The sequence below is a fragment of the Sinohyriopsis cumingii genome, chromosome 3 (genome assembly GCF_028554795.1).
Source record: "Sinohyriopsis cumingii isolate HCF-2022 chromosome 3, ASM2855479v2, whole genome shotgun sequence".
In the NCBI taxonomy this organism is placed as follows: domain Eukaryota; kingdom Metazoa; phylum Mollusca; class Bivalvia; order Unionida; family Unionidae; genus Sinohyriopsis; species Sinohyriopsis cumingii.
This window is the reverse complement of record NC_142963.1, coordinates 52,194,859-52,219,377: the sequence shown is the minus strand read 5'-3', so window position 1 is coordinate 52,219,377 and position 24,519 is coordinate 52,194,859. Positions and strand designations below refer to the sequence as shown.

Sequence of the window (24,519 nt, the reverse complement as noted above, 5' to 3'; positions counted from 1 at the left end):
ATATTCATAGTAATTATGCTAGGGTTCATTGTATTTGCCCAAGATTTATATTACTTCCAATTGCAATACCTGTTTCAATATAATAAAAGTGTAATCTGACATGAAAGATTCAAGTCACAGAATGAATGATACAGGAACAGCGGACAAAAGGATGGACAGATTGCATGGTCGCTTTTTTTTTTTCTTAGAGAACGCAGTATGCGGTCACGAAATATAATCAGAAGAGAAACATTTCAGGTTCAGTTTTATTTATTAATTTCACGGTTTTAAGTATATAATAATAGTGTACAATTGAAGAATATATAAATTTACTTTTGATCGATTGTGTGAGAGAGAGAGAGACAGAGAGAGAGAGAGATAAAAGTAAATATACTGTGCGTGTATGTGTGTGTGTGTGTGTGAGAGAGAGAGAGAGAGAGAGAGAGGTGAGATAGAAATACAGAGAGAGAGAGAGAGAGAGAGATGACTGATGGGTTGTTTTAAAAACGTGTTCATACGTAGATAATTTTACATTAATACATAATATAATCTGATTCAGATATCCACGTAAAAACAAAAACGATGATGAATGGGTGAGGGTTTCATGCATATATCAATGGTGAGCAAAGAAACTGAAAATTATAGGCACTTACATTCGATTGCCAGTGAATGAGAAATGCAAAAGAGAGAAAAACAGAGAGAGAGAGAGAGAGAGGCGGGTTAAGGGAGTAAGATGGGGTTAATATTTGTTTTCAAATGTGTTCATATTTCGCTAAACAAACAATTAAAACATGACTAAATTTAACTCAAAAATTCACACCAAAAAACCCCAAAGAAACTATTGATGGCTAATGGAGGGAAGGTGAAATCGTGATTTAACAATCAGTTATAATGCCCTCTTCTCCACCAGTCTGTTCATTAATCAATTCTTTGTTAACCAGGTAAAATACAATTGGATGGAATAAATCCGCCCATTTTCTTCCTTGTTATCCTTGACCTCCTTATTCCATATACCATTGGGAGGTGTCAGTTGCTCCACCAAATCGCCTAGAAATAGATAGATAGATAGATAGATAGATAGATACATAGATAGATAGAAACAAAGATATTAATTTCTTTAAGAACTTCCATCAATTTTCGCAAAAAAAATAGTGAACCCACCAAAGTAGTGACATCAACATATTCCAAAAAGGTACAACATTGCTGCTTCCCATTGACGAAAAGATTGTCAGAGAATATAGTTTCGGCGACATTTTTAACGCTTCTGCTAGCTAAAGTGTTATGATTTGATGTATGTGTTGCTGCAGAATGTGCAATGATAATAAATTCGATAGTATAATATAAACGACAGTTAAGGATACCTTAGATAACTGACCCTTACGGGAAGTACTGTATAGTCTACTATAACCGATCTTAAATGGAAATAGGAAACTGATATTATATTTACCTGGTTTGATATCCATTTCCAGACATTCGATCTTTTTAGGCTCATTAATGGCCACAACCCTTACCCATCGATTCAGTCTACTCTCACCTAAAATAAATGCTCGATTCAATGAAAGAAAGGTAACAGATTGTAAAAGTACATTGGACGTATCTATAGCAGGTGTTATTCATTTTTGTTTTGCTTTGGATGTTTCAATAGAGAGAAATAACCTAAACGTAAATAACTAAACTTGAACGTGTTTATGCATCGTTATTATTACTTCTTCGGTCCATATAAAAAAACGATCCCGTGTTCAAGGAATAAAATCTCCAAGTCCCATAATATAAACAATCCCGTGCTCGAGGAGTAAGTTCCATGTACGTTTGTAATACTTTACAGACCTTATTTAATTAATTGATCGTCGACTCCGCCCTTATAAACACCTAGCAATTAACAATGTCCCGCTAACCAATGCTGTAACTGGCTAGATCGGAAGAGTTACTTAAAATCGTCGCGAGTTTAATGAAAAACGAGATGCTAATAAATAGACGTAGCCATATCTTTCAGGATCGACTATTGATTACTACCCCATCCCTTATAAGGATCAATAGACGGAGGTGTGATTCATTAATTATAGCCCTATCCCCCCCCAACCCTTGTACAAGTACAATTTGAAACGCTTTCTTTCTTTACCATTTATTAAACGAGAAAATAACAGTAATGGATTCTAACCAGATTCCATTCATCAATCAAGCAATTTAAGATAATAACGCAGTCTCGAATTTATTACTTAAGATTGAACGACTTGATTGTATTACTCTAGTTTGAATGAGACTGTAATTTAGTGTATTTTTAGGTGCTCGATGTGTGTCTTATTTTCCTTACGAATATCAACGTATAAAGTGTATTTATACTATTTGTAGCTAAAAGTACCGGTTCTTACAATTGCAAAAGAACGAATTCAACCTACCACAGCTGTCAACTGGCTTTAAAGGATTATCCTCTTCTTTATTTTCTTCATTGTTTTCATCTTCTTGAATAAACTATAGGTGACGCACGCTTTGTACTAGTTATGTTATACATTTCTATTTACGTCTCAAATTGTTTCATCAATATTTGGTCACAAGAAAGAGTGCAGAAGCTGATACGATTTCTGAAAGGCTAGTTTTCGTAAACGGAAACAATTACAACAATCGTAGATAATTCCATTTTGGACAAGGTTTGAATTTTCTTACGGGGGTTTAACTTCACGGCATCATCAAGTCACATGCATTTATAAAACATGTTCTCCTTCAGATTTTATTTCAACGCGTCATGCTTATGCATACTGTTTTAAGCATGGAACTTACCATTGGAACAGAATGGGTTGTTAAGTTTATCGTAACTATCGGCCGGTGTCAATGGCTTGTTCCCATTGAGTTCCTCCTGTTCTTCATCTTTTTCGTTTCCTGAAAGATATTTTGGAAAATAAAAATGCTAAATGTACATTACCAAAATAACAACAGTTACAACACCAGCAAATGTAAATGTGTATTTTATAAGCCTATTATCGTAAGAACAAATATCAAGTCTTATGAATTTAGGAATCATGGTCTCGTTCATAATTTATTTAAACACATAACGTTTGTGTAGGCTTGGGTAATGGTATTCTTTTCTTCGATTTGGTTTTTTACTTCATCATTTTCATCTGCTGAAAGATATTGTGGCAGATAATAGTAGCCAATATTCATTGTGAATACAAAACTAACTACAACTTAAACAAGAGATAATTACGATATGTGAAATGGTAAATTTTTGAAAAGCATTTATTGTAACAGCAACATCAATTGTTTTGAAGTTATCAATTATGTTTTAATTCATAATTTTCTTAAACAGTTCGTGGTTAAGGATACATTTTAGATTCTTAACTTAGGATTGGAGCAGAAGTCTATCGTAACTATCTGCTGGGGTAAGGAGACTGTCATCCATTACCTCATTCTTTTCTCCTCCATGATCATCTGCTGAAAGTAAAATACATTGTAAAAACAATATCATATTTTTGAGTCGTTAGTTCGTTTAATTATATTTTATTCGAATCTGAGAAGGATATCGGCGCAAAAGCAATTACTCTGCCCCACCCGCACCCCCAACCACCACCCCGCGCCAAAAATTAACCATTTTACATATCGTAATTATCTCTCGTTTGAGTTGTAGCTTGAGTTTTTTAAATTCACAATGAATATTTGCTACTGTTATGTGCCACAATGCCACCATTGATTCTCCAACACAAACTTAGGAACTTCCTCCAACTGATACAATCTTACTTTGTTTATTAGTTCAATAAACAAAATAAATTTGTATCAGTTGCAGGAAGTTCCTAGGTTTCTGTTGGACAATCAATCACAAATTGTATTCGTTTCAAAAACATTTTGGTTAATATTTCCTAATTTCTATAATAATCTACAAATAACTGATATTAGTCCGCTGAAAGATGGAAGTAAAATGTCATATTGACGTGATCAAGAACATTTATCCCAACTCAGGAAAATGATCGAGAACATACAGCGAAAGAACATTTGTCCCAACTCAGGAAAATAATCGATTACATATAGTGAGAATAAGAAAACCGTCAAGCTACTTAAAATCCGAACATCACAACTTTTCCTGGTTTCAAAATGTCCAGCTATTACAGGGCTATTCAACATCCCAAATCCGCTATTCAATTATTTCATAAAATTTGGCAAACAAGTAAATTCATGAACATTAATAGCACATGAATAAACGTGTGTTTTTATCATTCAGCTAAAATATTCAATCGTGCTAGAATTGTATTTATAGGTTTATGCGTATGTGGTAATTATTTATATATCTGTTATCACCCATGTCAGTATATCCCGTTCTCTTCCGAATGTTTATCAAAACTGCACATACCATTTAAAGAGAAAGGATTGAACAGACGATCATAACTATCAGCTGGTGTCATCGGCGTATGATCTTGACATCCCTTTCCAACTTCATCTTCTGTAATATATTTTGAAACCTAATTATTTCAGTTTAAAAGTTATCAAGGAAAACACTTTAATTATAAATTTACACACAGCCACTTTTGAAGAAAAAACCCCATACAATACATACATACATATATATACGAAAGACTTCGACTTTGCGGCATTGCAGCAACGTTTCTAGTTCCATCCCACATTTTATTGAAAATAATAATTGAGTAGTTACTTCATTTTCAGCTTTCCATGTCCTCTTAGGTTCAGGTCAACAATAACTCAACCACGATGAACCTGAGGCATGAATTAAAAGTAACGTCTATAAAACTGGGTTCGTGTATTTGGTAGAAGGAATCTCAAAAATCTATTTCATACGATGATATGCCTCTGCGTCTGTCTGTCCATCTCTCACCCTATACCCTCCCCTCTTGTATCTCTCTAACAATAAAGACCACTAAGTAACCGCATAGTTCTTTCAGAGAAAAGATTGTGAAGGACATCATAGACGTCCAATGATCTTAATTGTGTAAGTAAAGCATATACAAATAAACATTCAACAAATCCAATTGCATTAGTAGCAGGCATGATCATTACCGATTATGAGAAGAATATCTTTGCACAAATAATACAACTGTTCAGTAAGTAAATGCATATGTTTGTATCTGATTGGTGTTGGTAGCCTACAAAGTAAGCGTCTAAATGTACATTCATTCAGTTATGCAACGTTAGCTCCGTCTTTGGGGTTAGATACTATACTTATAGTTGTTCACTTGTTTGTGTGACAGTATAGAGTTCTCATTTTCGTAGGAACGTCTTGCTCTCAATGAATGGATTAAGTACTGGTGTAGTAATGGACAAATACATGTGGAAAAGAATGCATTCACTGGTTGTAATGTGGCAAAACATGGACAATATGAAGTTTAACTACGAAATCACAAAGATAAGAACAAGAAAAGGGGTATTCCACCTGAAAAACAACGTCTAATTTAAAACATACAAAATATTTGAATAATTCCCGCTCTTTCAAAAGGTCAAAGCAAGCACAGCTGAAGCATTATAACATGGGCGAAAAGGCTGCCTCAATTAGTCGCCTCTTACGATGCAACGGAGGATGCATCTTTAATATTCTATGTTACCGAACATACATGGTGCAAGTGACAGTAGTCATGTTTGAAAATAGCTTGTCATCATAAAACTGCAAACCCAGTGTGAAACATAAGATGTGTGTAGGAAATTGTTTAACTGTTTCACTTCATACCTAAATTTTACGTATTTCTATATTATCCCGATTGAGATGATGCTCTTTTAAACCCTCTATACATACATACAAACATACTGATCTTGCATGACTCCAAACTAACCTGAAATGATAGTTTCTACCACAGGCCGATAGCCAAGTAGCTCCTCAAGATCGATAGTTCCTTGGAATTCCTAGAAATGATCAAAGATCTTGAAGATTATATATATATATATATATATATATATATATATATATATATATATATATATATATAGAGAGAGAGAGAGAGAGAGAGAGAGAGAGAGAGAGAGAGAGAGAGACTAAAGGTTCTTGAAGCGACGGAGAAATCAAAATAGTAATACTAGAAAATCAACAGACACGCACACACATATCCTCGATATTTATACAGATATTCACGAAAGCTACACACATACCTTGAAATATACGCCTGACAACAAGACCTAAACACTTGACACATATGCACTATATATATGAGAATATTTTCGCTAGGCAAAGTTGCGATATGATACCCTATATACATCTTGGCGTTTCGAGCAAATATTTCTGTGCGTCGGGTCTTTGAATTTCATTGGATGCAGTGGCTTGCCGCTGCATCGAACCAAAATAAAGTTGTTTACATTTGAACACTGTTGCTACGTGATCGAAACAAGGGGAGCACACAACTTGATATTTTGTTGCTCAGCTATCCCTCCTGGGGTCGATCCCCAGCATGTGGAAGAGTAAATAATCATCAATCCATTCTTCCGCGACTTTCTGTCGACTCAACGGTCATTTCAGCGAAAGAGTCCATCCTACGAAACCATATATTTCAGAAAGACATGGCTTGAACATTTGAACAAGATACACGCAATAAATGTGACAATCGGAAGACAAATTACGTTTCAATTTAGAACACGTATTTCTAAGACGCATACGAATGTCACGTGTTTCTATAACCCTTTAATATAAGAAGAGTACACATGAATGAGACTTTCATCTCATTGGCTTTGTCCTCAACATCACTAGCAAACGTTGTTCTGACACTAACACTTATGTATCCAAGAGGGTTGAGGCGTCGTAGAGAAGATGAGAGTTTCCTAAATGGCATTTACCTGGTATGTTGGTATATGGAGGCTTTCCTTATTGAATTCTGATAGAAGCTTAACCAACTTTTCAGAATCAACTTTGCTGCGTAGGTACTGTCCTGTATTAATCACGTTCCTGAAAAAGACATGAAAATAATCATCATATTGACATGTGTGTGAGGATATGTGTATGTTGAGGTCTCGTCTTTCAGGACATGAATTATCGCTCTATATTCACGGCACAAAGTTAGTTTTAATGCTTCAAAATCCAGAAATATATGCCTCTTACAAAGTGCAGGATGTTTGTCCAGGACTTCTCTTTACTGATTGTTCTGTCTTCGTCTAGCTGAAACTGGATATATATTTTGAAAATTAAAAGTGTTATGTTTCTGGATTTGACAGAACAACCCTACTTTATATATGTGGTCATCCCTATACTAAAATATATGAATTTGTTCTGTTCTACCATTTCACCTCTTTCCTTTTCATCTTTTATATGACACACTGGTATGGGCATTTCGGAGAGAGAGAGAGAGAGAGAGAGAGAGAGAGAGAGAGTATAATTGGTGGTAGAGGTGAAGAAATAATACGTGCCATGACCTAATGCAGATAATTCACAGATAGATGAATAGTTGGATTAACAGACGTGTAGATTGAAGAATATATCAATTTATACAACGTTGTAAAGTCGGGATTGATGTACGTACATGCGTATATATGCTTTACCTTCTATCACCAGTGGAATTTTCTGCATGTTGTAACATACAGGTAGACCAACAGTCCACGAAAGATTTGACCTCTTTGTCAGCAATCTCAGTGGCGACTCCTTTATATTCCAAAGAGAGCTGGAAGATATATTATTGGTATAAGCAGCTGCCGTCCGTTGGAATGAGCTACCAAATAACTTTAGACAACAAGCGAAATTGGATTCATGTAGAGCTTTAATTCGATCCTGGAATGGTAAAGGCTGTCAATGTAATAGCCTTAAATAATATTCCACCTTATGCCATGATGACAGCTAATGTTTGTGTTAGCGTTATTCCTTTATCTCTTCTTGTCGTATTTGTTACTCAAGTGCCTTACTGTTACCCCCTTTCCTTTCAAGCCAGGCGTAAGCTGCATCACATAATTTTGTTAATTCTTATTTGGAACTTCTGAATTTATTGTAAATTTAAATTGGGACGAATTCTTTTATAACTTTATTCCTAAATTGTGTTGTTTTTTAAAACATTTATACAGCTGCTAAATTCACCTTTAGTCACTGAATTTTAAATGCTTTGCCTGCTTATTTTTCAATTCATGCAGTGTGTATTTTGTCCAATTTGTATTCATGTATTATGATGTGTTTGGATGTCTTGCTAATCACGCTTGTTGTAATGCCTCATTTGTTTTACGTAATGTCGGTAAATAGATTGTTGTTTTAAATCATGCCGACGTTAAATACATCTTATCTTACTCTGATAATTAAAAGTATGCAACAAAGAATTCTCATGTTTAATGGTATTTTGTAAGACATAAATGGTCCGAGGTGAATGGGAAAGCGTTATATCTGTAAAATAGTACACAGCCATTTGTTAGTAATAAATATCTGCTTACTGAGGCAATGTTAACCGCTTGATTTGTCTCCTCCTTTAAAAGTTTAATGTATCCTTCAGGGTTCGTCTTTGCCACCTTCCTGGCTTTCTTTACTTTCCTATTGCTAAACCAAGACGCGTTCTCTTCCAAAACCAACTTTTCTAATCTGACCATTGATCGTTTGTAGACCTAGAAATGAGGGAAATGAAACATTACCAGGGGTCCTTACTTGACCGATCGGTTTCAAACCCTGGCGCGATTCCCGCTAGAAGTGATAAGTTTACCCCAAATTTCCAAAGGCTTCCACACAACTTCAGTTGTAAATTAGAAAGCCCAACGTGTCTATTCTATACATGCATTTTACTCTAATCATTGCAAGACCATAGATCTCACAACCAGCCAAATATATGGTTTCTCTTCGTTAGGTTTCCGTACCGCCAGCAGTTCTCGTCGTCGAAATTATGCAACTGTCCCTTAACACAGGAATCTATTTTAAACTACGCCACCTTAGGCTAGTCAAACTGTAGTTTCCAGGCACTTTTCGAAGGTATAACTGCTTGGCCTTTGCCACCATGGCGACATAAACGGTATCTGCCGAGTCCCTTCTTATTGATTACATTATGTAATTTACCGGTTTCCTACCGTAAATACTGCCACTGCAGTCACACCACCAATATACGCCACTATATTTTAGTAGGTACTTTATTAATCCATTGACATTCATTCGCATTCGGTTTGGACTTGAATTCACTACTACTGAACAATGACATCATGGAAACGCACTAACACTTTACTCTGTAACGTTTGTTTCTAGTAATTGGCCAATTATTTCTGGCAAAGGAATATTTATATTGCACAGAATTCCAATAATCAGACAAGTAATCACAAAAATCTAGGAATTCCTTAAAACGGTACGCTATAACCAAATGCGAATACTCCAAAATTTATTACAATATCATCAACAGCTGAACAATTTTCTATTGACAAAAAAATGAATTGCTACATTAAATTAGCCGCAAGACATTTGGAAACTAACCAAAACTGCATGATGTTAACAATTTAACGTGACGAGGTCACGCACAAACAATACGATATGAAGAATGATCATACGACATTATCAGGTGACGTTTTGCCATCAAATAAAAACCATCTGTCACAGGAATCATATACTCAAAGAGAATCTTAAAAGAGTAATGACCTACTATTGAATTTATGGCGAGCAGATGTAAATGATTCACCATGTTTCATAATTTGAATATTATTGCGCGTGTCACCTACACTATAACGGGGGCTGTCTATATAATTATAGGCTGTTTTGTGTCTTTTTTTTGCCTAAATGTTTTATGTTCGTTTTGGACAGTGTGATTTAACGTTTTGGGCCTCGACACATGTCGTTTGGACTTGATAAACGTCCAGCAAGGTTACTCATTTCCTAGGTTGGCATTTGAAAATTTCTATGTAGGGTAAAAAGGTCATATTTCGACAGATGTAGCCACCACTGTGCGTTTCTGTGTTAGTTATTCTTTCTTTCCAATAACCGTTTGACTACCAGTTGGTAAAACGGACGCCATATTGTTAACATAACTTTAACAAAAAGTGGCTGGGCAAGGAAAATCAACATGGTGGTGGCCGTTTTATAATATGAAGACAGAGGAATGATTTAATGGGCTTTTCTTGGGACCAGTTCAAAGATACGCTAAGGTGTTGACATATCAAATATAATAAACGACAAGTATTATATGTAAATGATATCAACTATGTGATAAACCTATTTATTACACTTCTAGGTTGTTAATTAGGTAAATAAGTTATGTTGTATTTTTTACTCTAAATCAGGAAATAAAACATGGATGAATTAAGTTTTATGAACCAGCAAAACTATCATATTGATCGACGCGAACTCATCAAGATGAGGCTTACTGTTTCATAACTTCTTATTGAATTGAATGAAGATATTTATTAATATTGTACAAACGTTTTCGGTTGAGCCCCCGTCTGTACAAATGAATATAGTAGCATTTAATCACTCTGGACTAAATTTACTGTACCTTCTGTCCTTTCTCAACTCTATTACAGAAACGTTTGTACGGGTTCAGCATCTCCTGGAAGGACGTGTCGTATTTTTTCAAGATGACTTTTTCATCAGCTTCTCTCTCACTGTAAATTAAAAGGATATAAGACTGTATTGTCGCGGGAAATATCTTTACTCTATACCAGTTAATGACTAAGATACAGACATCGCTTTTACCAAATACCCAATCTCCCCGAACATATATTGAAATGTCTTGACATACTTCAGGTACTGTACCAAAATAAAACCATACTGATCGACAATTTTCGCCATTAAAACAGTAAGTGGACCCTGGTTCGTTTGTTCACAGCTTTATATTTACTTACAAAATATGTACAGTTCAAAGGATTCATAACAAATTATTGTGATATTTTATGGAAACTGATTATCTAACATACTATATATCCACAATAAAAATCAATAATAATAATAATAATAATAATAATAATAATAATAATAATAATAGCAATATATATCATCATCATTATAATCATAATCGCGACATTCGTTACATGCCAGAAAGTAGTAATTATGTAAGTAACCACGCAATTAGATAGGCTTCAAGTTTTCATAAATCGATCTTTATTCCCACTATAAGGAATCTAAAGCATGGAGATCACCATTCCGATGCAACCTGCCATACTTTTATTTCTTTTCTTTTACTTAAGGTTGTTTTGTAGGATTCCCAACATGGACATGGTTATGGTGATGGGCTATTTAGTTTCATTCTCAGCCTCAAATGCTCTGTCGTCTATTTCCAAGCGGGTACGGGTTGAGTGGTTGGGGTTGTGTTCATTTGGAACACCCTTGACCTTTGCCATTACATGCGAGAGTAAATCTATGATATTTAACTGGCTCGCATTGGAAACAGACGATGACGGGTTTAATCTGGTTTGAACTGGTGCTGGGTCGTTCAAAATCGACCATTTGCACACTACTCTACTTAACAGTTTTACTCACTTGAGAAGGAGTTTGGCAGACTCTTCATAGGAACATAATAATTTACGAGCAAAACGGGTCCTTTCTTCCATCATTGCCACTTACAGTCGCAGAGCATATTCTATCTGAATTATATCTACAAACCAATAAAGAGCTTACGAATTGATATATCGCACTGTAGTAGACTGTGGTGCTACGTTTTGTGGGACGAGATTGTCAATGGATTGAGAAGTAACGACGAAAAGATAGTCAAACTGAATTAGTGTTTCGAAATGAGAGTGAGAACGATGGAATGATACACTGTTTACTTGTTGGCATGTTTAATTCAAGCAATGCTTATTCCTTTCGTGATATCTTTGAAGTTGATGGGTAGATGGATCGATAAGTAGATGTTAATTTCTTACTTTAAAAATAAAGTACTTGATGTTTCAGTATATACACACAAGAAGAGTTTTATTTTAGCAATAAAAGGAGTACCAGCTAGCGTGGAAAATGGGTGGAATCTGGATCAATCGTTACCGCGAGTGAATATGGTCAAAGGATTATATATTACTAAAGAACCTATGCAATGAACTCAACCCAACCCAATCTCCTTTTGTAAATGAATATCATCAAAAAAATAACTCTTATTAAAGAAGAAAATAGGACACATGGAGACATGTAGGAAAATTACCATCAACGTTGTGTTGTCTCAGGATATTAAATTTATCAGACATGTTCTTACACCATTTCTCTGCTTTTTAGGCAAACTCTCTTTCCAGCTGGGTACGAAATTGCATCACAGACAACCAGAATGGAACGTCTCTAAGAAACGAGAAGAACGACTCATTTGCTCTGTTGTAATTTTACTAGCTTAAGCTGACACAATACATACCATGATTCATGCAGTGATATGCCTAACACAAAAAAGGAAATATATTTACTGCTAATGTAACTAAGGTACCAAACAGCCCACTAAAATAACTGACTGAATATGTTAAGTGATTAATTGAGTGGATGCATGGACTGCCCTCCAGGTTTTCGTGCTGGGTGCAGGGACTGACTGACTGTGAGTATGCCTGGATGACATACAGTATGCGTGGACAAACAAACTGGCTGAATATGTAACTAACTAAACTAACTAAACCAAGTAACTAAATAACTAACTAAATAAATAAATAAATAAATAAATAAATAAATAAATAAATTATACGATGGAAGGACTGGACCGAAATCGCTTAATGGTTGATTTTGATCAATAAGATAGATTACAACTCACAATGTATGTACCTATAAACCTATTTTCCTTGTTAAATACACATCTAACCTATCTGCCTCGCTATCGACGCATTTATTTCCCATTCACGACTTTTATTTTGCAGCACATTTATATATCAGCCGCATACAAATTATGTTTATGGTCATGTCAACTCGGATATGAACTCACTGAAGGAATGCCGGCCTGTTTCACGATATCCTTAAGCATGGATACTCTTTGAGTAAATTTTATACGATAATCTGTAACTGAAACCGATATTGCAATCTAAGTTATACTTTTATCGTTTAACGATATATTTCAAACAAAGCAAGGCATTAAAAGCAAAGCAAAAGTGGCAGTGATACTTACGATAATACACCGTAGCTATCCCCAAGACCATTAAATAGCTTTAGATCTACCATTTTATCGAAATTTAACATTGTCTGAAGCAACGCGTGTTAAATACGAGAACGGTGCTAGACTAACACTAACAACGTCCCATGTCAACCAGCAGATGACGTCGAGAATATAGTGACGTCAACAGTTGCTTAGGATTTCGAAGTTCTTTAGAACAGACACTACGAAAACTTTCTACCGCGGTATTTCTGAACCAACAATTCAATGTTCTTGGGCAAGGGACTGACACTTTCCGCCTGTTAATACTGGATATTGTCTTGATCTCATTATAGTAAAATAACAACATATTACATACATAATATTATTATTTTTATTTTATTATTATTTTTTAAAACTATTAATTATCTTGAGTTAAAAGAAACGAAAATATATCAACTTATAGATACTACACTTATATGACCAGTACACGACTTTGATATACATGTCAATTGTTGAATACGTTTAAATCTTAAAGCAGTAAATAAAGAGGAATGATTAGGCTAACGTTTTAGCAGATACTTCTGACATTAGAGAACGTATTGATCACAGTAGGAACCGTTGATAATGAAGTATACAATTTATTAGCTATACTATTGATGTAGGCAGAAGAATTGAGTTGGATGCCAAGCCTGGACAAAATATGAGTCAGAGAGGGCAGGTAAATACAAAACACACATGCTTAACAACCGAGAAAATATTTAGTAGACTTGGAAAAAATGATGTAATGTTCAAGCAGAAAACAAATGCACTCCTGAAAATATCAGGATCAATCGCAGTAATACAAAGAAAACGTAAACTTAACACATTCACATACACTAGTAAATAACTAAAACAGGGCATGCGGTTTTCTTTTTGGTTTCTTGTTTTGGTGGGTGGCGTGTTTTCGCTCCTTTTTTATCGGAATTTTTCTGCAAACTTAGATTTGGCATGATTATGTTTCACACCATTCCGTATGTCGCCGAGTTGCCGTACTTGACACGTGTCAAACATGTGATCAAAAATTTTAAAGATTAATTTGTGACATTTATAACCGTTTCGCAAAAATATAGTTATTTAAAACTATTTGTCACGAATAACGAAAGGACGCAGATAGTGTTGATATCTCCGTTTAGGACTCACGGTACTAATTCATTTCCCATAGTAAACCTCTGCAAACCCCATGATATTAAAAATACAATAACTTATAATTTTGGAGTGCTCATGATGAAACCTCTATTTAACAGTATAGATGAAATCTGGATGTCAGCTTCTGTGTAGAGGAAAGGATATGAGCCGCGGCATTTTCTGGACCAGCATGTGTTTGAAACATGTGCTTTCAATTCCGCACCAAAGTCAGGAGCTAATCTTAGTAATGAGTGTTCCAAACTCAAGACTGTTAACGGACTAAATTTCCATTAATAAAACAAAGTCTCCATTTATTTCACTTGCAGTTAGGATAAACTCTCAAAAGGTTCTTTTTCCTACAACATAACTTACATTATTAACCAATCATGGTCAGCCTAACCCATATATACTCTATTTTAGCTTCACCCATTTCATTAGTACCGTGAGTCCTTTATCTGGTATCTTTTCTGCAACAATGATCGAAGAAAAGCAGTCTAAAACCAAACCAAGCCTATTCACAACTTACGGAGAAGTAGTATCTTTAATAATATAACAACATATTGGCCTTAGAAATTTCCTTTGATATTGAGAACTCTTTAAATAACTTAATGTTGGATAACTTAGCATCTTAATCTAAGAGGTGTAATTGGCAAATCAAATCAATCTGAAAAAGATGAAAAAAGGACAAGCCAAGTTAGATGTGTGTGTGTGTGTGTGTGTGTGTGTGCGTGTGTGTGTGCGCGCGCGCTATTTGGACAGTGGAGAACTGATTTTAATCAGATTGAAGCAATAACAGCCCCAGGTGGACTAATGATTCCCACCGCTCCCCTCAAAGTCGCCTTCACGTCCACTCCAAAGAAACAATATAAACAAGGAAAGAAACATAAATAGTTAATTTGAAGTGTATATATGCATATTGTGGGTTTTATTTGGTACGCTGGCAGGTGTTAGGTTAGGTAATGTGGTTGGATGTTAGGTTTGTATGTGTTGTTGTGCAAAATATTATTAAACTCATCTCTTTCTTATATTCCAAGTTGACCAATACCACCTCGCGTTAGTCAATAGCATCAGCGTCCCACCTTCATTATAATCTGCCTCGTGGGGACTAAACCATGTGTGGAATTGTTTATTGTCTGGTTATATGCGACACGTTGTGATATGTTTATTGTGTTGTTTGGCTATGTAAGTGTCTGCGATATGACTTTATTTACTTTAGTATTTTAATATTCTATTAGTAGTTCTCTTCTTCGTGCCGTGGTGACGGTGGCCATATATTCTGACTCGCAGAATTCAGTTTCTGTTGAGCCGTTCATATTTGACCACACAGCTTACAATATTTTTCATGGTTTGGCCATTTACATTTTTATCCTAAACATGGCTCGTATACAATAAGAGCTTCTTACTGCACGTTCCTATTTTATCCATAATTTTCTTTATAACAGTGTCTCATTTTCCGTTTTTATGCATTTACGATCATTTACAATCTACGATAAAATGTTTCTTGGAGTATACTCCACGTTTACATAATGGCCATCTTAGCTAGCCAAGGTTCCGATATGATAATCCTGTAGATAGAGATATCACATGGGAACCTTGGCTAGCGAAGATGATAAGGGGCATACTGATATTCTAATTAGAATATGCCATCAAAAGGTTTATACCACTGTGATCCACATATAATGCTGGCAACGCCTTGGGCCCCGCGCTTTCAGGAAATCAACTCCATGATGCAATTTGTTTGCTTGGGGCCCCGCTCATCGCTTGCTGTCATTGGCCCCGCATGCAGGTATTTATAAATAAGAACCTGCATGGTCGTGTATCTGATTACTCACCGAGTTTCTCCATACTTTTCCAAAGTTACATTTAAGTTTGTATTCTGTTTTAAAGTGTGTGTGTGTGTGTGTGTGTGTTATTTGAATTTGTAAAAATATTTTAGTCTTATCGCTACGATGTCTGCAATGTGGCAGTTTACAGTGACTAGCACTGGGGTATCATACCGCAGACATGTAGCATGATGTCCCACCCAATCACATTATCCTTACACCAGGCCGACCAGTCCTGACACTAAACTCTTAATACTGAGCGCCTAGCGAGGCAGCTGCTAGTACCAGTTTTATGTCTTTGGTATGACTCGGTCCGGGTTTTAACTTTCGACCTCCCACATCTGAGACTGAGGCTCTAAGCTCATGACCACAGGAGCGGTCCTGTTTTGACACATTAGTTTGGGCTCAAGCCCGATACTACTGGCATAATAATTCAGCACTGAAAAGACCAAAAATGAAGTACAGTAAGTTTATATACCACTCACGAGAAAGAAACAAAACATCAATAACAACAAAACTACCCCCCAACCCGAAACAAAACACATAAAGAGCCACAAAACAATATGGATGTTTAATTTTTTCAAATCACGTCAATAGTACCATAGGTACATTAACAATAAATGGGTGTATATAAAAAGGATCAAAGGGGCAATCAGAACAAATTAGTGGACATAATTCTTTATGTAAGGAAATACGTATGGATTGACTCAAAAGTCGGTTTGAAATAATTAACAGATGCCACTGAATTGCTACAATTTATCAATTGTCATTATCCACGCCGAAAAAAGTTTCCATTTCCAAAACATAATAATATCAGTCATGTATATATAGTGACACCCAGGGCTATGGTTTTAAAATTGACTACCTTAATACAATGAAAAGAACCCGACAAACTTATGACTGCAGTATTAGTGTTTAAGACCATAATTACAGTATGGACCAAGCAATTGTTTCGATTGCAGTTTAACCGTAAATCCAGTAAATTATGTAAATACTAATATTTTTTTTCCATTTTTTCCTTTATATATGTAACGAGTGGGTTTGGGTGATTCGAGGATTTTGGTGGTTTGGGGTGTTTCGATGTACCCTAGCTGCACGGAAGTTGCCGTTAACATTCGGTTAGTCTTGGTTTCAATTTTGGACCGATTGGTAAAGATACAACAATCTCTATACTACGTTGTGAATAATATACTCGTTATTAATGTATAAATAAAGACCTAAAAAAATAAGAGAGAGATGGTTCAAAGGAGAGCTGCTAGATTCACCACAGATAGCGTAAGAGTTGCAGTGCAATTTTGAATCACCTCCAGTAGGAATCTCGAGTCCAGGCGAACCAAGGCCCAGCTGATAATGTTGTACAATATAGCGAACAACCTATTAGACATACCAGCGGACAAATACTTGACTCTGTGATATAGCCAAACTAGGACAAACCACAGGAAAATGTTCCAAATCAAGTCAGCATCGAGAAATTGTTTCACCTAAAGTTCTGCTTCTTCCAACGTACAATAGGGACTTGACACTTGGAGGAAATTACCATGAATAATTGTAGAAGCGTCTGACTTGGTGTCTCCTAAGCAGGAGCTTTCCAAAATCCAATTCCAATGAACTGTCAGCTACTGGGAAGACCTAGTGATTCTCAGGGCTATGCCGGTTGTTTTTTTATATAAATATTTTATCTCATCGCCGCTACGGTAGTCGGATTGGTCTGAGTATGAAATGAAAAGAAAAGGTACACTGATACTCTTTTACTTATTCTGCCTTTCTTATCTTTATTCTTCTGACTGACCTGTGACTTCCGTCTTTAATTAATCCTTGACCGCGCACCATCAGTTGCTTAATCGTCAAGAGTGACTGCGTCAACATATTGAGAAATATACAGATAGATGTTCGAAACTTACCTTTCCGTCCAAGGTGAAATCCGTGATTGTCTATTGTAAATAAAAGCTTCATATCATTTGTAACAACGGCTCGTTGGTCTAGGGGTATGATTCTCGTTTTGGGTACGAGAGGTCCCGGGTTCAAATCCCGGACGAGCCCTGTATATTTTTATTATTTTGCTTTGTTTCGTTTATTTGCTGGAGGGAAAAAAATACCATTTTTCTAACAACCAGTATTTCTCTTTTGTACTATATATTTTTATTCCTTTATATTTAAGCAATGTTCAGCTTTTCCTGGACAGGTTTTTATATTTCCTGTTGCAATAAGTAATCTCCTATTTCTCACTTCCGGATACTTATAAAAACGATAGCAATAGAAACAAAATCTTCTTCTTTTATTTGAGTAAACGAACAATTAATTAAATAATTAATTAATAACTTCAGTAACAATTTCGTAAGCACATTGTTGGTAAATTCAAAGGATCCACGTGCATATTAGTTTCAGATGAACTGGAAAACAGAAGGAAAACCAAATATATGGAATCTTTTTTAAAGCAAAAAGGTTTATAAAGTTTCTCCAAGTTGATGACCCATCCTGGCTGACCACTTCCAAAGATTTTAGCGTAAGTAGATATTGATTTTGTCTTTAAGTATTTGTCGAGGAAGGTAGGCAGGCAGAGAGAGAGAGAGAGAGAGAGAGAGAGAGAAATAGATAGATAGATAGATAGATAGATAGATAGCGAATTGGATATGTAATGTAGCTTTAACATGTTTTCAGTGCTAACACGAGCTATTACTGCTGAGCGCCAAGCGATATGTATTTGGTATGACTCGGCCGGGAACCGAACCCGCCATCTTCGGCATCCATGGCGGACGCTCTAAGATATATATATATATATATATATATATATATATATATATATATATATATATATATATATATATATATATATATATATATATAATAGAAAACGTGTTGATTTCGCAAAACACAAACTGTAACACGAATACAGGTTATTCGGATAGGCACAAACATGGAATCAATATATTTATAGTAGTAAACAGATAGTGATAAACAACATTGAAGGACACTTCACTTTGCGGTGGGTAATATATAATGGAATATTATCAAAATTATTACAATCTAAATAAATGTACGTACAATTATTGCCTTCATAATACCGTAAGGAAACAAGTAAAAACAGTGCTTATCTTGTATACATTTATGGATGTGAATAGTGGCATGACAGCGTAATATGCGTAATAAAATTATGAAAAAAGTTTCTGTACTGAAGTGCTCCAGTAAAAGAAATCATTCGAAATCCATAAACAATTGAAATAACACAAAATTAATCTGCAACAATTTATTAAAACAGACAACAAAAAAAAAAAAAAAAAAAAAAAAAGTAAATTACCCTCAAATTTCATGCTGAAATTTCTATTGCAGTTACTAGTGTAATACTCCATAAGGGTCTCTTTACTTAGCGAATTCAACGCTAGCGTGAATACCGCCAGAAGGCATTTTTTTCCCGTGATCTCCAAGGACTTCTTTTTGTGGGTCGGTTACTGGTATAAACGGTGCCAATTGTTAAACCCCAGGTGGGCGGAGCTTAAGGTGTACGGAACATTGTGCTCAGAAATAAACTACAAAATTAGCTGTGATTGGTGCAATATGTAAGAGTTGTAGTTCCTGTTAGGCTTTAAAAACAATTGACCTATCGCCAGTTGTCAATCATTCTGCTCGATTGACCAATCAGCGAGCGGTATTATACACACCTCCAGTCACTGTTTACGTCCGCCATTTTCCTCCGACAAGCTGCTTCTGTCGATATCGACTCGACTATTATATATCAATAATTTTTTTCAGTTCTTCAGTTGAATGCTTCCAGATCATAAATATGTCATCTAAAAATCTGAACCAAAGAGATGGATTAAACTTTTCGTTTTGAATAAAAATCCTTTTCTAATTAACCCATGAAAGGGAAGAGTATATAGGAGCCATATTAATACCCATTATCTGTATGTAATTCGTATTATTAAATTGAAAATAATTATTTTCCAAGACAAGTTTTTATTATTTTACAAATATCTTCGCTAGATAGTGTGCTATTATTAGGATTGTTATCAAGAAAATATTTGCACGCTTCAATACCATCTGCATGCGGAATGTTGGTATATAGTGATGTTACAACTAATGATACCAGGATTGAAATTATCAGATAGATGTGGAATAGACTTCGACTTTTTAATGACAGTAGCTGTATCTTTAATGTATGAAGGAAGTGATTTCATTAAAGGTTGTAAAAGCAATCAATATATTTGGATAGGTTTTCAGTATATGAATTACAACCTGATATAATGGGTCGTCCTTGAAAATTTAAAGCTAAATTATGGTCAGGATTTGTACGAGTTTTGGTTAATATGTAGAATTGAGGTGTACGTATGGTAAGAGGGAAAGTATCAAATTCCTCATATACGGAATTATTAATTTTGAGGTGTACGTATGTTAAGAGGGAAAGTATCAAATTCCTCACATATGGAATTATTAGTTTTAGCGATCTCATTAATGCATGTTGAAATTTTTTATTTAATTATTTAATTTCTGATTGACGTTCAATTCCTTTAACATAATCATCTTGATTCACAATAATAATAGTGTATGACTTATCATCCTTTTTAATCACTATACTGTCGTCATTCATTAGCTTATATACAGACTTAATTTCGTCCTTATAAGTATTACTATGATATTGCTTTAATTTAGTTAATATCTCTTTTGTGATAGCATATATATATGAATCACGTAAAAGGTGACTTATTTCTGTTATAAAAAGTTTCTTGGGTGACAAGTTTTGGGATGACTTCTCCAACCAATTGGGGCGACTTCTCCAACCACTCTGGGGCGACTTGTCCAGATGCGTGGGGGGAATTCTCCATGGGGCGAGTTCTCCGCATACCGACGTAACTTAGAGAAGTGCAAGCGATGGATAAATGCTCTCGCTTTCTGTCTCTGTCTTAATGTTGTTTCATATGGCAAATATTGCTCTCCAATATCTACCTTCTGGCGTAAGGTCAATTGAGCCTCCTGGCAACATGTGAAATTATGTTAATTTATATCTAGATTATGTGTTGTATTTTTTTTATGATTTTTAAAAAAAAATTGTGGTACACATAACTGAAAATGCTTCTGCTGTGACTAGATAACTCTTACCCTTGTCTAGTTCCAGCAGAGTTATCTCTCTTAAATGCAACGGTGTGCCTGGTTTTGTCCCTGTCAAATTGTCAATCTAACATTGTTCTCTATGACAGTGTGTGACATGCATGCCGAGGTCGGATAGAAAAGTATATTTATTTCGCAAAACATTATCATTGAAGTCTATGCAGAAACAATAGGTACCGAAATACCTGCTGTGACAATGGGAACATTGGTCAGTTACTTTCCCCTGATGTGACAAGGTGGCGCTTTAGTCAGGTAAGCCCCTCGCAATTCCGGTTTACTTCGTCTATGTTCAACCCATACTCGTGACTTTCTGAAAAATGCTTGTCGTGCCTCAGTGAAAAAGCGTGTTACCTGTACTATCCACATTTGTATTAAAATGGTTGGTCAAATTCATCAGTCGCACAACGAATGTTCGTTATGGTGAGTACGTTATGACTTGTGAACATTTTGGTATTCATAGGTACGTTTTGACTCTGATACCTTTAATCGGTCAAGGTACTTTAGACTTGGGTAAGTATTGAGTGTAATTCTCTGGCTAGGGTAAGCTTTCATGTATTGGGAAACTTTACTAAATGCTTTCTTTACTCTCATTAGTCATATGATGACCATGTGTAAACCGCTTCATCAATCAGTTTCACGTCAAATCTCTACAGTCCAACCTGCAACGAATCTGAATTCAATCAATAGAAAGATATATTCCTGATGGAAAAATAACATACACCCCCCCAACAAAAAAAAAATCTTAAAAAAATACACCCCCCCCCCAAACAAATCAGTTGTGAAATTCGTATTAAAAGGTACTCTAAGAGTTCTTGCATGAAATAGAACATGCAGTTATACGCAGCTGAAACGACATTAATGTCTGAAGTTTGTGATTAAATCATGTATGGCTTGTTGGAGAAAACAGATTCATTTGTGAAGTTGTCGATTAACCTTTTAGAGATAATGCCATAGTCACTGGAATATCAGTGCTCATTTATTTGGAATTATAGTAAATTCAGACAAAGACATATTTGGATAATATTAGTGGGATACATCAAGAGACTGGTAGTACATAGCTACACTACAGGACACTTTCACATTATCATATTCGAGACAACAGGCACATCAACACATTCAGTATTTGAACTTATTTGGAATACCACTGAAATTCAATTGAAACTTTATACATTTAGACTTGTGATAAAACCGTTAGGGCTATTGGGAATTTAATTCACAACACAGTAAGTTATTTTTGAATATTTATGTTGTATTTTAGGGAAATAATTTATTTGTTGAATTTTACCAAACTTGTTGGTTTGGCTCATTTCTGTTTCTTAGTTTAAGGACATAGAGTTGTAACATTATATTCATAGTAATTATGCTAGGGTTCATTGTATTTGCCCAAGATTTATATTACTTCCAATTGCAATACCTGTTTCAATATAATAAAAGTGTAATCTGACATGAAAGATTCAAGTCACAGAATGAATGATACAGGAACAGCGGACAAAAGGATGGACAGATTGCATGGTCGCTTTTTTTTTTTCTTAAAGAACGCAGTATGCGGTCACGAAATATAATCAGAAGAGAAACATTTCAGGTTCAGTTTTATTTATTAATTTCACGGTTTTAAGTATATAATAATAGTGTACAATTGAAGAATATATAAATTTACTTTTGATCGATTGTGTGAGAGAGAGAGAGAGACAGAGAGAGAGAGATAAAAGTAAATATACTGTGCGTGTATGTGTGTGTGTGTGTGTGTGTGTGTGTGTGAGAGAGAGAGAGAGAGAGGTGAGACAGAAATACAGAAAGAGAGAGAGAGAGAGAGATGACTGATGGGTTGTTTTAAAAACGTGTTCATACGTAGATAATTTTACATTAATACATAATATAATCTGATTCAGATATCCACGTAAAAACAAAAACGATTAATGAATGGGTGAGGGTTTCATGCATATATCAATGGTGAGCAAAGAAACTGAAAATTATAGGCACTTACATTCGATTGCCAGTGAATGAGAAATGCAAAAGAGAGAAAAACAGAGAGAGAGAGAGAGAGAGAGAGAGAGGCGGGTTAAGGGAGTAAGATGGGGTTAATATTTGTTTTCAAATGTGTTCATATTTCGCTAAACAAACAATTAAAACATGACTAAATTTAACTCAAAAATTCACACCAGAAAACCCCAAAGAAACTATTGATGGCTAATGGAGGGAAGGTGAAATCGTGATTTAACAATCAGTTATAATGCCCTCTTCTCCACCAGTCTGTTCATTAATCAATTCTTTGTTAACCAGGTAAAATACAATTGGATGGAATAAATCCGCCCATTTTCTTCCTTGTTATCCTTGACCTCCTTATTCCATATACCATTGGGAGGTGTCAGTTGCTCCACCAAATCGCCTAGAAATAGATAGATATATAGATAGATAGATAGATACATAGATAGATAGAAACAAAGATATTAATTTCTTTAAGAACTTCCATCAATTTTCGCAAAAAAAATAGTGAACCCACCAAAGTAGTGACATCAACATATTCCAAAAAGGTACAACATTGCTGCTTCCCATTGACGAAAAGATTGTCAGAGAATATAGTTTCGGCGACATTTTTAACGCTTCTGCTAGCTAAAGTGTTATGATTTGATGTATGTGTTGCTGCAGAATGTGCAATGATAATAAATTCGATAGTATAATATAAACGACAGTTAAGGATACCTTAGATAACTGACCCTTACGGGAAGTACTGTATAGTCTACTATAACCGATCTTAAATGGAAATAGGAAACTGATATTATATTTACCTGGTTTGATATCCATTTCCAGACATTCGATCTTTTTAGGCTCATTAATGGCCACAACCCTTACCCATCGATTCAGTCTACTCTCACCTAAAATAAATGCTCGATTCAATGAAAGAAAGGTAACAGATTGTAAAAGTACATTGGACGTATCTATAGCAGGTGTTATTCATTTTTGTTTTGCTTTGGATGTTTCAATAGAGAGAAATAACCTAAACGTAAATAACTAAACTTGAATGTGTTTATGCATCGTTATTATTACTTCTTCGGTCCATATAAAAAACAATCCCGTGTTCTAGGAATAAAATCTCCAAATCCCATAATATAAACAATCCCGTGCTCGAGGAGTAAGTTCCATGTACGTTTGTAATACTTTACAGACCTTATTTAATTAATTGATCGTCGACTCCGCCCTTATAAACACCTAGCAATTAACAATGTCCCGCTAACCAATGCTGTAACTGGCTAGATCGGAAGAGTTACTTAAAATCGTCGCGAGTTTAATGAAAAATGAGATGCTAATAAATAGACGTAGCCATATCTTTCAGGATCGACTATTGATTACTACCCCATCCCTTATACGGATCAATAGACGGAGGTGTGATTGATTAATTATAGCCCTCTCCCCCCCCCCCCCCAACCCTTGTACAAGTACAATTTGAAACGCTTTCTTTCTTTACCATTTATTAAACGAGAAAATAACAGTAATGGATTCTAACCAGATTCCATTCATCAATCAAGCAATTTAAGATAATAACGCAGTCTCGAATTTATTACTTAAGA

At 35.2% G+C, this 24,519-nt stretch overlaps 1 non-coding gene across 1 annotated transcript; it reads left to right on the top strand.

Moving 5' to 3' along the window:
- The first annotated feature begins 17,821 nt into the window (after positions 1 to 17,821).
- On the top strand, positions 17,822 to 17,893 carry Trnap-ugg (transfer RNA proline (anticodon UGG)). The gene has a single exon. It is a non-coding gene; the product is annotated as a tRNA-Pro (tRNA).
- Positions 17,894 to 24,519: the final 6,626 nt, after the last annotated feature.